The 13,449-nt window shown below is 38.6% G+C and overlaps 1 protein-coding gene across 1 annotated transcript in view; it reads right to left on the reverse strand.

Annotated features, from left to right (window-relative positions):
* Positions 1–13,449, reverse strand: part of GMDS (GDP-mannose 4,6-dehydratase) — a 425,497-nt gene that overhangs the window by 1,339 nt on the left and 410,709 nt on the right. The window lies entirely within an intron of this gene.

A 13,449-nucleotide genomic window follows, 5' to 3' on the forward strand; every position in this document is an offset into this window, starting at 1 on the left:
CAGGAGGCAGCATCCTTTCACCAGGCCATTTCAAATCTAAAGAGTTATTCTTTGCTTTTGTGTGTGTGCGGGGTTTGAACTCCAGCCTTACTGCCTCATAATGGTGAGCATTTTATAGTAAATTGTCGTATGTCTTAGTCATGCTATTGAATGAGCTGTTTCAAATTCCTTTTTCACTATTTGTTTAAATAATGTAAATCACAGAGCAAACATGACAACTGTTCTCCTTCAAATAAAAACGTGATTACAGATGCATGATGCTGAAAGACTGCTATGAATCTGGGTAACCACATCCAACTGTAGTAAACATCCAGCTTTTTAATGCCTACATTTTTTTTCCTTAAGTATTTTGAGCATCCACATGCAAAGAAATGTCTAAATACCTTCTAAATACAAAGGAATTACCTTGAAACTATTACAGAAACCTTGATATGAACCACTGTTCATATTCACCTTCCTGGTTAAGTATTCTTAACAGCCCTAGCACAGCAAACAGTCCCACAACCAGCTATGAAAAACAAAATTAAACGAGGGAAAAAGCTCCTTTGAATGCATCTCTAATCAAATGAAGAAACTGACTGAATTGTTTCTTGGTTCTGGATTAAAAGCTATATGGATCTATCTCCAGTTGCTTACATTTCTGTAAATGTTTTCATCTAAAACATCACTAAAAATCTGCCTGTAAAACCTGAGTATTGTGTTTAAATAGTTAGGCTTTTTCCAGCTGTATGTGTTGATTTAATAAAACATATCACCTCTCTTTACAAGCTTCGTTCCTCTGTAATAGTAAATATTAAAATTATACCGGTCCAGGGTTAAAGAAAAGGCTTTGTGAGAGAGCAAGAAATCTCAGGCTGAATTCTGCTCTTGTATTTGACTTTATGGTGGTAGCACAGCAGGGTTTCCTGAAAAAACTACAGGCTTTCTTCTCCCTCTTTCACTCGCTGACCACTGGTGGAGCTAATGAGCATTTTGTGGCAGTAGGTTTTTAACTGTTCTGCTGTACACAGAGTTTTTCAGATGCTATCTTTTGAGCATGTGCTGTTCAGATTGCGTTAACTTCCCAAATCACCTCATCCTGTGCAGTAAAATGTAGGAAATTCTTCTTCGTAACTGTGCTCCAGCAAAGCAGAGAGCTCTCTGCTCCAGGAGAAGAGCAAGCTCACCATAGGAAACACAGCACTGAAGAAGGGGGAGGTGGAAGAAACGTGTCTGCTGAGACTATCCCAGGCAGCAATTTTAGCAGTTCAATCTTTATGCTTAAAACACTTGTGTTTGCCTCCACAAAAGAGTAAGCACATGGATCTGAACAAAATGATAAGAAAATAAAAATCCTGTGATTTCCTTAAATTATACTAAATGATTTCCTACTGCAGTCCTGTAATGGGCTTTTAGAAACTGCAGCAGATATTTGAGGCCAAGTCATGCAAAACCGCATCAGCTTGAAGGATCCCCTAGAGGGTCGTGTGAATATGGATTGCAAAATCTAGTTTGAAAAGGGAAAGACTCCCACCGACTCTGATAAAATTTGGATCAGGCCCTAATGTACATGTTGAGGTATGCCTTTTATCTGGAGTTCAGTTTAATTTACAATATATATGTGTGTGTAAATATATGCCTAGAAACAAGGAAATCTGTCTTAAAATAAGAATTTCAGTACAAAAACAACTGCCCTTTATTCAGTTCTAATTCAAGCCATTAGCTAGCAGTTAGGTGTTTTAATACCATCTAGTTTTAAGTCAAAAATGGAGTTTCATTTTTATAAATGCTGTGTTTAATAACAATCTTACATCCATGATCTTTATTTCAGAAATATTTTTTGAGCCTATCTATAGCACTGGGTTCTCATTTGAAAAACGGACTGGGAGCAATAGAATGAATTGCTATCGCCTGTTGTATGTAGCTGCATTCTGCTTTTGAACAGCTTGGGAGCAGTCTTTTAACTTTATTAGACAAATGCTTTTTGTTAAAATAGTTTATCTAAAAAAATACTTTACTTAATTCCAATCCTTCATTCAAAAACATAAACACTCAGCTGCTGAACAGGCCAAAATAAGGTTGGGGGGAAGATTCCAAATCAGTAAAGTTATTTGCAGTGCTGGATTACACATAAAGAGAACACAAACAACTAGTGTATTAAAGCCATTTAAGTATAAAAATATGATTTTTTTTGTCTTAAAAAGTTCACATGCTTTAACAGTGATGTAGTAAAGGTATTACGGCATAATCTGCTAGCAAAAAAAAAGATTTAATATATATGATAATACAAATTCCCCATCTGATTCTGGTTAAAAGATTTTAAATAGTTCTCCTAAAGAAGTTTATGTACTTTTGAGAAACACCACTTTATAGTAAGATTTACTTAAAAATAGCATTATGGTCAAAATATCTCCTATGCACTTTTTAGAAGGTTCTCTTACAGAAGTCTCTTATAGAAGGGATAAAATGGCTATATTACACACCATAATATTAACACAACAGTACATCTATAGTCAAGGTTTTTATTGTATTATTCTCAGTCAAAGCTTCAACACTGAATGGAAATGATGACTGGAACAAAGCTATTCCTGATTAAAGGATTGTATTGCAGTCATGTTTCCTGTATTTTTCTACAAGTAGCTCATAATATGAAAACAATAAGGTAATTACAATAAAATAAGAATATTAAAAAAAGCTCCTCTTGGAACAGAGTGACTGCATGTTTATAATATTCAAGTCTTTCACTGAAACCAGAGATATATCATCTGGTCTTCCAAAGGAAAAAAAAAAGAAAAAAAGAAAAAGCCCAGCGTGCCCTTCCATAAAGTGCACTGATTTCCCAGTGCGAGAGCTTCACTCTCTAGAGGTACAACCAGATCAGAAAGCAAGGAAAGAAGAGGTAAGGTCCCACTAGGAAAAACTTGGATTTTTTCTCCATTTTTTTTGGTTCTTGAAAGGCAGCTGTTGCTGCTGCATATACACTTGCCCACTACTCCTGTTTTTGATGGAATATCAGGTGATGAAATTACACCATTTCATGTTTTTTATTCCTGCAGGAGAACTTTTTCTATAGCATTGTGCTTTAAATATTGACATGAAAACAACCCCCCCCCCCGAAAACCCTGAGGATTTAGATACTGAGATAAGAGTTTGCAAACCTGAAAACACTGATTAAAGCTTTGTTATTTTTACAGTGCCTATGGCATCCACATAAAATTAAATGTTTGCTTTTAGTTACCTATTTTAGGAGGAACCATCTCATATTTTCCATGCAAATACAGTTAACCTAAGTGAATAGCAATGACAAGTTTTACATGTAAGCTGTCCTAAGAGTTGGAAAACATCATACAGGTAAATATTTGAAGGTAAGGAAGATGGAAAAGGCAACAGTTAAATTGTCTACTGCCATTTAATATTACAGTAAATGCTCCTACAGCTTTTATAATCACCTAGCTGTCATATGACTGACTCTTAGAGAAACAAATGACTTTATCTGATGTAAATTTTTCTGTTTGATCTTTTCTGTAAATTAGGCTGCTTAACTGTGTAGAAAATACCACGATATTACTAAATCTGCTTTTATGATGATTCAATTTTATTGTCCAAACACCCACATGAATACATACAGATAAGCAGACAGCAATTTGTTATTCTATGTAGCAAGGTATTTTAAAATTAGGTTTTAAAACCAGGAGACAAAAATGTAAAATATTTTAATGTAAATATCACATTTCCCAAGCTCTTGTTCCGAGTGTCATCGCTACTTCTATTTTGACTCATTCAATGATTGATCTAGTTTCACTGTGCAATGTATCACTGTCTCATTCAATTAACTTTAACTGAAATTTTAAAGCCTCAAGACAATGTGAGAAAAAGGAGATAGTGTGGCCTGAAAGAACTCCAAGGTTTCTTTTATTACTGCGGCTCAGCTGACTCCCTTTAAACTTACTTCGTTTAACCTAGTGCCAAGAGCCAGCTTTTGCTCTCTGTTACACCAGAGTAAAGTGGAGATTAAGTCCTCAGTAAAACACCTGCGATGGAATCGTGCCCAACTCCACTCGCTTCAGCAGAGACAAAGTTTTACCTCTAAAAATAAACAGACTTGCTCTAAGCACACAATAGTTTTACTGCATCTGAAAAGTGGCCAGGGTTACGTTCACAATCAGCAAGACTTTTTGGAAGCTGATCTGTTACAACAGAGCTCCGAGAAGTACAGAACACATAGACCTAGCTCAGCGGAGTCTCTGACTTGCATGTTTAGTCTTGCACTATTTTGCTCAAGAAGTTTTGTCAGGAAAGATTTCAAGAATTGAAGAGCCAAAGTTTCCTGCAAATTCTGTTTCTGTTCTGTTTTCCTTATTTCATTCTTGAGACCACTGCTTTTCAGCTTTAACTTGTCCCATTAAAAAAATGCGATAAACAACACAGCTATTTCATTCAACAACGTTAGTTTATAGTTCTACATTTTAACCAGTATATCTCAGTAAAGCATACAGCAAAGTTTATTTTATGACAAAGATCTCCCCTTTCATGTACTTTTGGGAGCATTTTTTCATAGCTGTTTTTAATGAGAGTTCATGTAACACATCTCTGTAATAAGGTCAGCAACACAGTATATTTGGTTATCTGCTACAGCTCACTGCTCAAAAAGAAAATAACTTTGTTGAAGTGTTCGCTGCATACAAGAGATTGCATGCTTTGCTCACTACACAGTTCTACTGCCATCCTTATTCTCCATTTCCTAATATTCTCCAGCACTTGCGATGTTGTATCTTAACTCAGATGCAAAGTTCCTCACTGGGATGAGTACATGAGCAGTGACAGTGACTTCAGTGGAGCTTTTCCCAATGCACTGGGTTAAGAAAAGTAGTAAGTCCTCACGAAATCAGAGCTGTAGAGCCTGTAAACATGTGTCACTGGTCCAAAATTCAATGTACAGTTCAAGTGAGCTCAGGCCAAAAAGCAGAGGGAGCCAGTCAAAAGAATAAGCACTATGTTGGCTGATCCATGGGCCCTGCTCTGTAAGTGCTTATGGAGATCCACAAGGCAGAGAATGCTGGCTTTGTAAAGGGTAGTGTTTGTTATAATATCTATAGTAACAGGAAAAACAATATAATTATAAAGCAAATGACTTCTATCACCACAGCAAATATGAGCAGAATGTGAAGATAATACACGTCAATGAGCAAAGCCCAAATCTAATGAAGAACACAGTAAATATCTTCAGGAATTTAAGAAGAACTGCAATGAGTGTCACTCAGTTTTCGTTTTTTTCTTTCCACGGTTCTTAGAGAAGCAAAGTTGTGGAGCATTTAGGGTACCAAGGGAATAGAAGAATGCCAATGAATTTGGTTCCCGATCTAAATTTATTTCAATGCAGCATGAACAGACTGGCTTTCACTTTTGGGTCAGCAGTCTTTTGCAGAAAGACAGTATTGTTCGCAAAGAACCACAGAAAAAGGCAAAAGGCAAACACCCAAGCAACCAGTAGATTGAAACATACATGTAACAAAACACCATTTAAAATAACAAGCATAATGTTTTTTTTCCAAGCATGTTTTCATATGCAAATTCCTGCCTGTTCAGAAGGTTCCTTTTTTAATAAAACCACGTTGAAGGGCAAGGGGAGGGAGAGAGTAATTGAGTGAAGGGTTGATTCCGAGAGGTGCTGAGTAACTGCACTTCTGACAGATGTTAGCAGGTTGCAAGTGCTGGGCATCTTTCAGGTAAGGTCTTATCTTAGGGCTCCTCAGTGCCCCAGCAATAAGAGGTCAACACAAGCTGCATCGTCAATAAAATCTGAGCACAGCCATTGCCTTTCCGCTAGGAATCAGAGGTGTTGGAACAGCAGCTTTATCTTATCTGTTTGCTAATCTCTAATTTGACCAGCTTCCAAAGGGTTAAGGCAAATGAACTCGGAGCAGCAATAAACATTAGGGTGATAATACCAGTAAATGGAAATCGCTTCCCTCCTCCCCTGGAGCCCCCCTTCTTCATCTCCCTCCTGCACCTTTTCCACTTCACTGCTGCGTATCAGCACAGACCGAAGCTGAAGCCAGACCTCTCTTTTAATGACAGGGGGGTGATAAGAGACGAGAAGAAAACAGCAAACTGCCTGGCCTGCTCAGGAAGTTGGGAATCAGAAGTATTGTGCATCCGCGGGGCCAAGAGCCGGCGGTCGGGGCTGGAACAATGCTCAGCTCCGCTCCGGGGAAATGGAGTCAGTCAGCGCCAGCTCTGACGGGCCCACTGACACTGGCGATAAAATGGCAAAGGCGGCAAAACAGAGGGAGCCGGCGTTGCGTGGATCCCGCCGCCAGAGCCTGATCGCTTTGATGGAGGTGGCGCTCGAGCTGATCAGCACGCGGCCGCACCGCGCGTGCACATGCCGCTGAGCAGCGCGTGTGCATCCTCGCGTCACGGCTGCCGCTATCTCTGTGCCAGAGGCAGTAGGGTCGCAGGCCCTAGAGCCCCCTACTAGGGCTGAGTATGACTCAAATCTATTAATTTTCCAAATGAAGCCTGAGAAAACATCTTGGCCAATACTGTCCCTCGAGCCAGATAAAATTCCTCCTGAATTACAGCCTGATTCAGCAACCACTGAAGTCAGTGCTGAATTTAACTCACTTGCTCATCACAAGCTGGCCTGCACAGGGATCAGTGTAGCTCTAAGTGAGGGCATCTTATAGCAGATCAGCCTATGGGTACTTTTCAGGATCATATGCCCAACGTGGTGCCGTGACGCAGGGTGAAAGGTGTACTCCAAGGAGCAGGGAAAGCCCCAATGCTGCAAATGGCATAACTCCCACTGGCTAGTGCTTTGCTCTAGATTTGCCCTGAGGCATAATTCAGCATTCCCAGGAAGACCTGCAAAGTGCTCCCCAGTTGGATGTAACTGTAACTGTAACCTCAGTTCATGGCTCTGCAAAATGCAGAAAAGGCTTCAAATAATAAGATCTTCTCTAGCGCACAGAAATGCATCTGCTGAAAAAGCAGGAGACATCTGGGGAAAATGAAGAGGATTAAACCCATTCCATTTACCATTTATTGTACAGATAATTGTAATAGATCAGTTCTTAGCACAGAGCACAGGCACACTCTTTCTGTCATGTTACAGCAATGCACTCAAACACATAAACCACAGCTAAAAATCTGTATGTTTGCAAAAATGCAAACTGATAATTGAATGCTGGATGTTAATATGAACTGAATAGTTCCAACTATTCTAATGAAACAAAACTGCTCTTTACAAATGGCTGTACAAGGTAAAGATGGTACCACTCCTGTAGGCTGTCACCGCCCTGCAGCATTGTTGGCAATAGCACATAGTGGGTGAGCAGGCCCTCATGTGCTTCAGGCTGATCTGTGGGTGAAGAGGGGTCTGAATAACCTGGACTTTGCCTGAGAGAGGTTAGAAACATTCATGCGTTTATCTCTTCCCAGGAGAAGTTTTGTGGAGGTTGTATGCAAGCGTGCTTCTTCAAGTTCCTTGGCTAGATTGAAGGGAGGACGTCAGCGTGTGACCTTCACACTATTAAAAACAAGACCCTGTGAGGGATGAATCGTTTTCAAATGAGGTAGAGGCCAGCTTCAGTGTCAGAAAAGAACAGCTTTCTTCTCCTTTCACAAGTACCTCAGAGTCATGCTTTTATTCACTAGTAAATGGTAGTGCATTTTCTCTTGCTTCAATGTGACCTGTTCTTTACTCTTTTGGGAGAAAGAGTAAGATAATCATGTCTTGATCATATATGATTTTATTGCTAGATACAGTGTTTGTTATTTAGGCAAGAGCATGGTACATTTTAAAATTATTGGATGCAATTCTCATGTTCTTTTTTAAATAAACTGATTTTTTTCATCACTTCTTACTTTTCTCATTTTCTGCAAAAATCAGGAAATCACTCTGTGATTTTTTTTTGAATCTAGAGGGGTTTATTGTGCAGTAAAAGCTCCATTTCTTACTGGAAATGCAATATGGCCCCGAGGGTTAGCTCTCTCCACTGACTGACATGTCAAGATGAATAAGAAAACTGCTCACCCCACAAATCCATTCTGCAAGGCTACTTAGTTTCATCTCTGCTTCCATTAAGAAGATGCTACCTTCATAACAACTTATTTTGGAAATGTTAGCGGGTTTAATTATCATTACTGGTTGAATATCCAATGGTAAGTAATAAAAAATAAACATCATTACAGTGAACTTGTAGTCTATCTACAGATATTTATCTACTTATCTGCAGAGCATTATGCAGCAATTTAATTAATTAAACATAGGTCTGTGATTAGCAGGATATTATTATTCTGTAAGATGAACTTCTTTATCTCATACAGGACATGTTGTTTTTGGTGATTTTACTAACTATGGCTAGTCACATCTCTGAAAAAAAATCAAGACATTTTTGAGGTTAACATTAAAATTATTCTGTTATTTTTGTCCTAATAGAAATCTTAATTTACTCAAAAGGTCATTGTCTATCTAAAGAACATGCTATCAGAAGATTGCACCACCTGCAATCATTAATTGCCTTCTTTGGCATATTTTCAGTGCTCACCGCACTGCTCTGAACACTTGACTGTGACTCAGGTTGGGCAAGGGAGATGACACCACCTTCCTTACACCTTACACCGGCACCCTGAAGCCCTTGAGAAGAGTGCTGGGGAGACGGATGGAGAGGAGGTAGACACGTCTCTCTTCCTGACCCCTGTCCAGTATGGATTAACTAGAACAAAGGATTTAGCATGGAGGAATAGTGAGTTATTTGCCATTGTTTGAAAAATAGTTATAAATTACTCCCTCTGTGGAGTAAGGGAGGCAAAGAAGGGAGCTGGAAGAAGAGAACTGTCGCTTCTCCAGGCAAAGTGGCTACATAGAGTCTTTCACCATAAGCTGCTTTTTAGAAACAGCCACCATCTGCCTGGTCATAAACCTGACCTAATTTATGGGACACGTCATCTTTCTCTCCCCCTTACTGCATTCCAATTTGTCACTAAAACCCCCATCAGATTTGGAAACCCTTTTCAAGATACAATATATGGAAAGAATGCAAGCTGTGAAAGGCTTAAAGGGTGCTCTTGAGCTGAGGCTCTGTTACATGAGAAAAAACATATATCCCTTTCAAACGCAGTATATCAAGAGGAATCAAGATGGGATACCAGGCGGGCTCCTGTCTGCAAAAGTGAAGCTATCTCTGCCCAAACACCTCTGGTTACAAAGCAAACGATCCACCAAAGGGTTAAACAAAACAAGGTATGATAATTTCTGGTTTTGAGTACGTCCCAAATGTATTCTCCAGTGTGCCTGATAGAGAAGGAAGTCCAAGCAGTGGCCTTTCACATGACATCATAAAAGCCTAATTTATCACCAGCCACCAAACATCTAGAAAATCATAACATCCTTTCAGGAAAACCATGTGCAAAATAATCAGATTTACTTTGATGAAAGCTTTAGTGCTTGAGTCCAAGTAGGACACTACAAAGAATAACCCTTTGCAGGTACTGGCATACAACAAAGCAGGTCACATTTAATACTTCAAACTCATGTTTTATCCATTAAAAGGCTTATGCATTTCCTGTCCACAAACAAATATACTTCCATTCTGCATGTGTATTCAACCAAACCTACTAAGACAAAACACTGGTCACTGCTAAGTCCAGGATCAGTATCCAGCTGAATATTTGCTTTGTGGATGAAAAACATGCTATTGCTGCAAATAGAGGCACTACACTCCTCACTCCCTTGCCTCACAGTCCCTTGCGAGTGTGTTAGGCCTGTGGGTTGACTGTTGCCATAATATCTCACAGCTTTTGAAAGGATGCACTGCAAATCACAGCAGCCTCTGGCAGACTGAGTTTCAGGAGCATAAATCTGGTGAAAGGGTAGATTTGCTTCCCTTCCTCCTGTCTTTTAAATTCAGTTTATGAAGTCCCAAGAATCATCCCTAATAATGAACTGTTAAATACACCTACTTAATGTCACTGTAGAGCATTTGAAGGCTTTGGACTACGTACACTAGATGCTGTGCACACTGTCATTTCCCAGTCAGGCCAACAGACAGCTGGGGTATGAATGTTTATCATCAAGTGGAGAGTTGCTTTCACATTGATACTTTAACAGAAAGTGCAGAAAATTTGAAACCTCATGAAATTTATTTTGGAACTCAACATATGAACATGATATCCCCCCCCACCCCAACCTCACTCAGCGTTATAGCTACACAGAAATCAAGGGTTCACTTCACCTGACAATCTCCAAAACACTTTGCAAAGGACACTCCCCACTGTCTATTCAGGGCTCTCACAGTTACAGCTCTTCTACATGGGTATTTTTTGGTGGTCACCCTAACCTGACTGTGCTGATGGAGCAGCACTGCTTGATTTACACTCCTTCAACATAAACAAAATATCTACATAAAATCAAATGATTTCACATTTATAAATTTAACCAAACAAGTCCACTTTCCTATTTAATAGGTAGGCAAACCAGATCATAAAGAAATAAATGAATGACTACAAATATTAAGTACATTCAACATTTTTTTGGCCTGTAATATGAGTTGGTTGGCATGTGTTTAAGACACATGGATTTCAATAGCCACCGAGTGCACTTATCCTGCTGCTTGATAATCTGACTCTTGGGCTCCTACTGATCAATGGCCACAGGCTTTTCTTGTTTGACTTTCCACAAAATTCATGGTAGTTTGCTGTTGTATATTCTCTGATCTTGATTAATAAAAATAACTTCCTATTGCATTTCCTGCACAGGAAAGCCTAGGGAAAAAAAAACATGTTTTTCCTTTTCTGTCTTTCACTTTCTGTCAGAATGGAGATCCAACCCATCAAAAAATCTTCCAATTCACCACAAAAACACTACTAATAAATCAACATAACTAATATATATTTTTTATTTTTAAAAATAGGCTAAGTATACCATTCTCTTCCATTCTTCCCTTTCCTTGGCTATTTAATTTGTCACACTTTGTTTAAATCACATTTTTTGGCTTGATTATTTTCCTGTAAAACTTCCTTTCTCCCTTTTTAAGACATTTTTCTTTCCCAGTTTGATGTCTCTCCCAGTGTCCATCTCACACTCAAGCTCTTCCCATTTCTTTGAGTATCATTCTCCTGTTTGCTTGCAAACATCCTCTTAAATTTGACCTTATTCACTGTCTCTTCTCCGCCATCAAAACACAAAACTTCACAATGACTTTTTGTTCTTTTCTCTTCTTTTCTTCTAGTTATCTTCTGCCATGATTTTTTTCCCCATTTTTTTTGTTTAGGTATTTTCTACTTATTCTCAAAGACATGTTTCTTTTTCTTTTCTATTGGTTCTCCATCATATTGGCACCATTTTTTTCTTCATTCAGGTTCTGACTTTTGCACAGAATGTTGCAAGGTTTGACAGACAATTTACATTACCACTCTTTTAGTAGAGGTTTGCTGGCAGGGCTAAAACTGTAATGAAATATGTTTTAAAAAAGCATAAAGATGTCCTAAAGCTCAAGGTGCCAGTTTCAGCAGAGGTAAAAAGCAGGTTCTTTTACTGCTATTACTGTTCACAGCAGCTGCCTATGAGCTTCCACAGATTTGGTAGTGCATTCGCCGTATACACTTTAAAAGGGCTCATAATATGCACTGTTCCTTTCCAAAACATCACCAAAAGCAAATAGCACTGCTTTAAATCTGTTCTCTCAATGACCTTCTTAGCTTAAACATCTTCAATTAGACAAAACAGGAATTTTTGATCCAGTACCAAAAAATCTTCATTATTTCACCCTGCAGCAGGGTGAAGATATGGGAAAATATGGAAGAGCATGACAGAAGGAAAAAAGTCAGCATTTTCTAATGCTCCTGACCTAGTTATTAAACTTCCATTAGTTCCAGGGTTAAAAAATGAGCAAACTCCTCAGATCCATATAGTAATAGGCATGGGATCAGCATACTCCAATGCTTTCACCTATACAACATTTTAAATGCACTTTAAATGGATGCCTCACCCATCACTTGATTCCCTTACAAGAAAAGTGCAATATTCTATTGCCAAGTTTCAATATGAAAGACAGAAGTGTTCCTTAGACAAGCAAGCCTATTTTGCATTTACATTTTGGTAGTACAGAAACACCAGGTAAGAGTCCCATTGAGCATTGTGCAAAAACATAAATGGCAGTCATTTCTCTGAAAATCTATCAAAGTCAAATATTCACCTCCTTGAATATTCTGTTAGAATTCATCTAAGGCATCTCTTTTCCAGTGTATGTCAACTACAAACCTTACAGCTTGATTTACTTCATTTGATGTATTCCAAAATAATGGGCATTAGATATGAAGCATAAAACGATGAGTGACAGAACTGCCATATATCTACTGATAATCTAAAAGCAGCTGAAGAAAGGTAGATGGCAGCTTCATTCTATTTGTAACTTGAGCAAGACGTCAAGTAAAACTAACACTATTAACACAAAACAGAACTGCTTTACAGTAGCTCTACAATGACTACAAAGAAGCTGCATAGGAGAAAGGTACAGATTTGATATAATTAAACAATAGTAATGACATGAAAATGGCAAGAGATCACTGCCATCCCCATTTTAAACAGTCTGGAGGCATGGAGATTTAGGGTCTTGACCAGTATCTTGGGGTGAAAGAGAGGAGTAAGAAGAGAATCCAGGCTGTGTCACACAACTTCTGATAAACGTGAAATTTGTAACAGGTAAAACAGCCAAAGCATTCAAGTCACAGTGCATCTGGCATGGTCTGCCCTAAGTAGGTTGTTGCTGTTGTTTTGTAGTGAGCAGCCCCTTGAGCAGCAAACTCCAAGAGTGAGGGTACACACAGCGCTGCAATGCAGCAGGTAACCCCCAACGACTTATTTAATGGCATACTTCTTGCTTGTCTAAGGTTTTGTTTCTATTTCTGTCCCTGATTTTTCTTTTGATTTTTGTAGCTTCTCTCACATAAGCTTCTCTCAAATGCTCACACTAACAGTATTCAAAAATTATCATCACTAATCCAACCTTCCCTCTTCAGGTCCCTGTTACTGACACTGGAGCAGTAGGATGCATGAGTTTATTAGTTTGTTTGTCTTCTGTACTTTAAAGATATAATTTTCATCTTTTTCAAGAGTTTCTCTACAAATAGAAGGTCAGTGCAAAAACTTAACAAGTCAAAAAGCTGAGATTTCTTGTTAATCACAGGATCCTAGAACTTTCTGCTCTATGAAAACTAAAGAAAGGATAATACAATATTCATGACAGGACTGCCGAAGTTGGCAACACAGAACAAACAAAAATTTGTTTCACTTCACTGTTATTCAGAGACTTACTCTCTCATTTGCAAAGAAGGACCATGCAACACATTGATGCCCCAGTCCACAGTAGAATACCTTCCTTTTCCCATTATTTTATTTTCACTCCAAGACATCATCAATGACTTCCTCAAAGCTTTTTAGGAGTGCATCAATCAATGCAATTTTTT

This window comes from Rhea pennata, chromosome 2, assembly GCF_028389875.1.
Source record: "Rhea pennata isolate bPtePen1 chromosome 2, bPtePen1.pri, whole genome shotgun sequence".
Classification (NCBI taxonomy): Eukaryota; Metazoa; Chordata; class Aves; order Rheiformes; family Rheidae; genus Rhea; species Rhea pennata.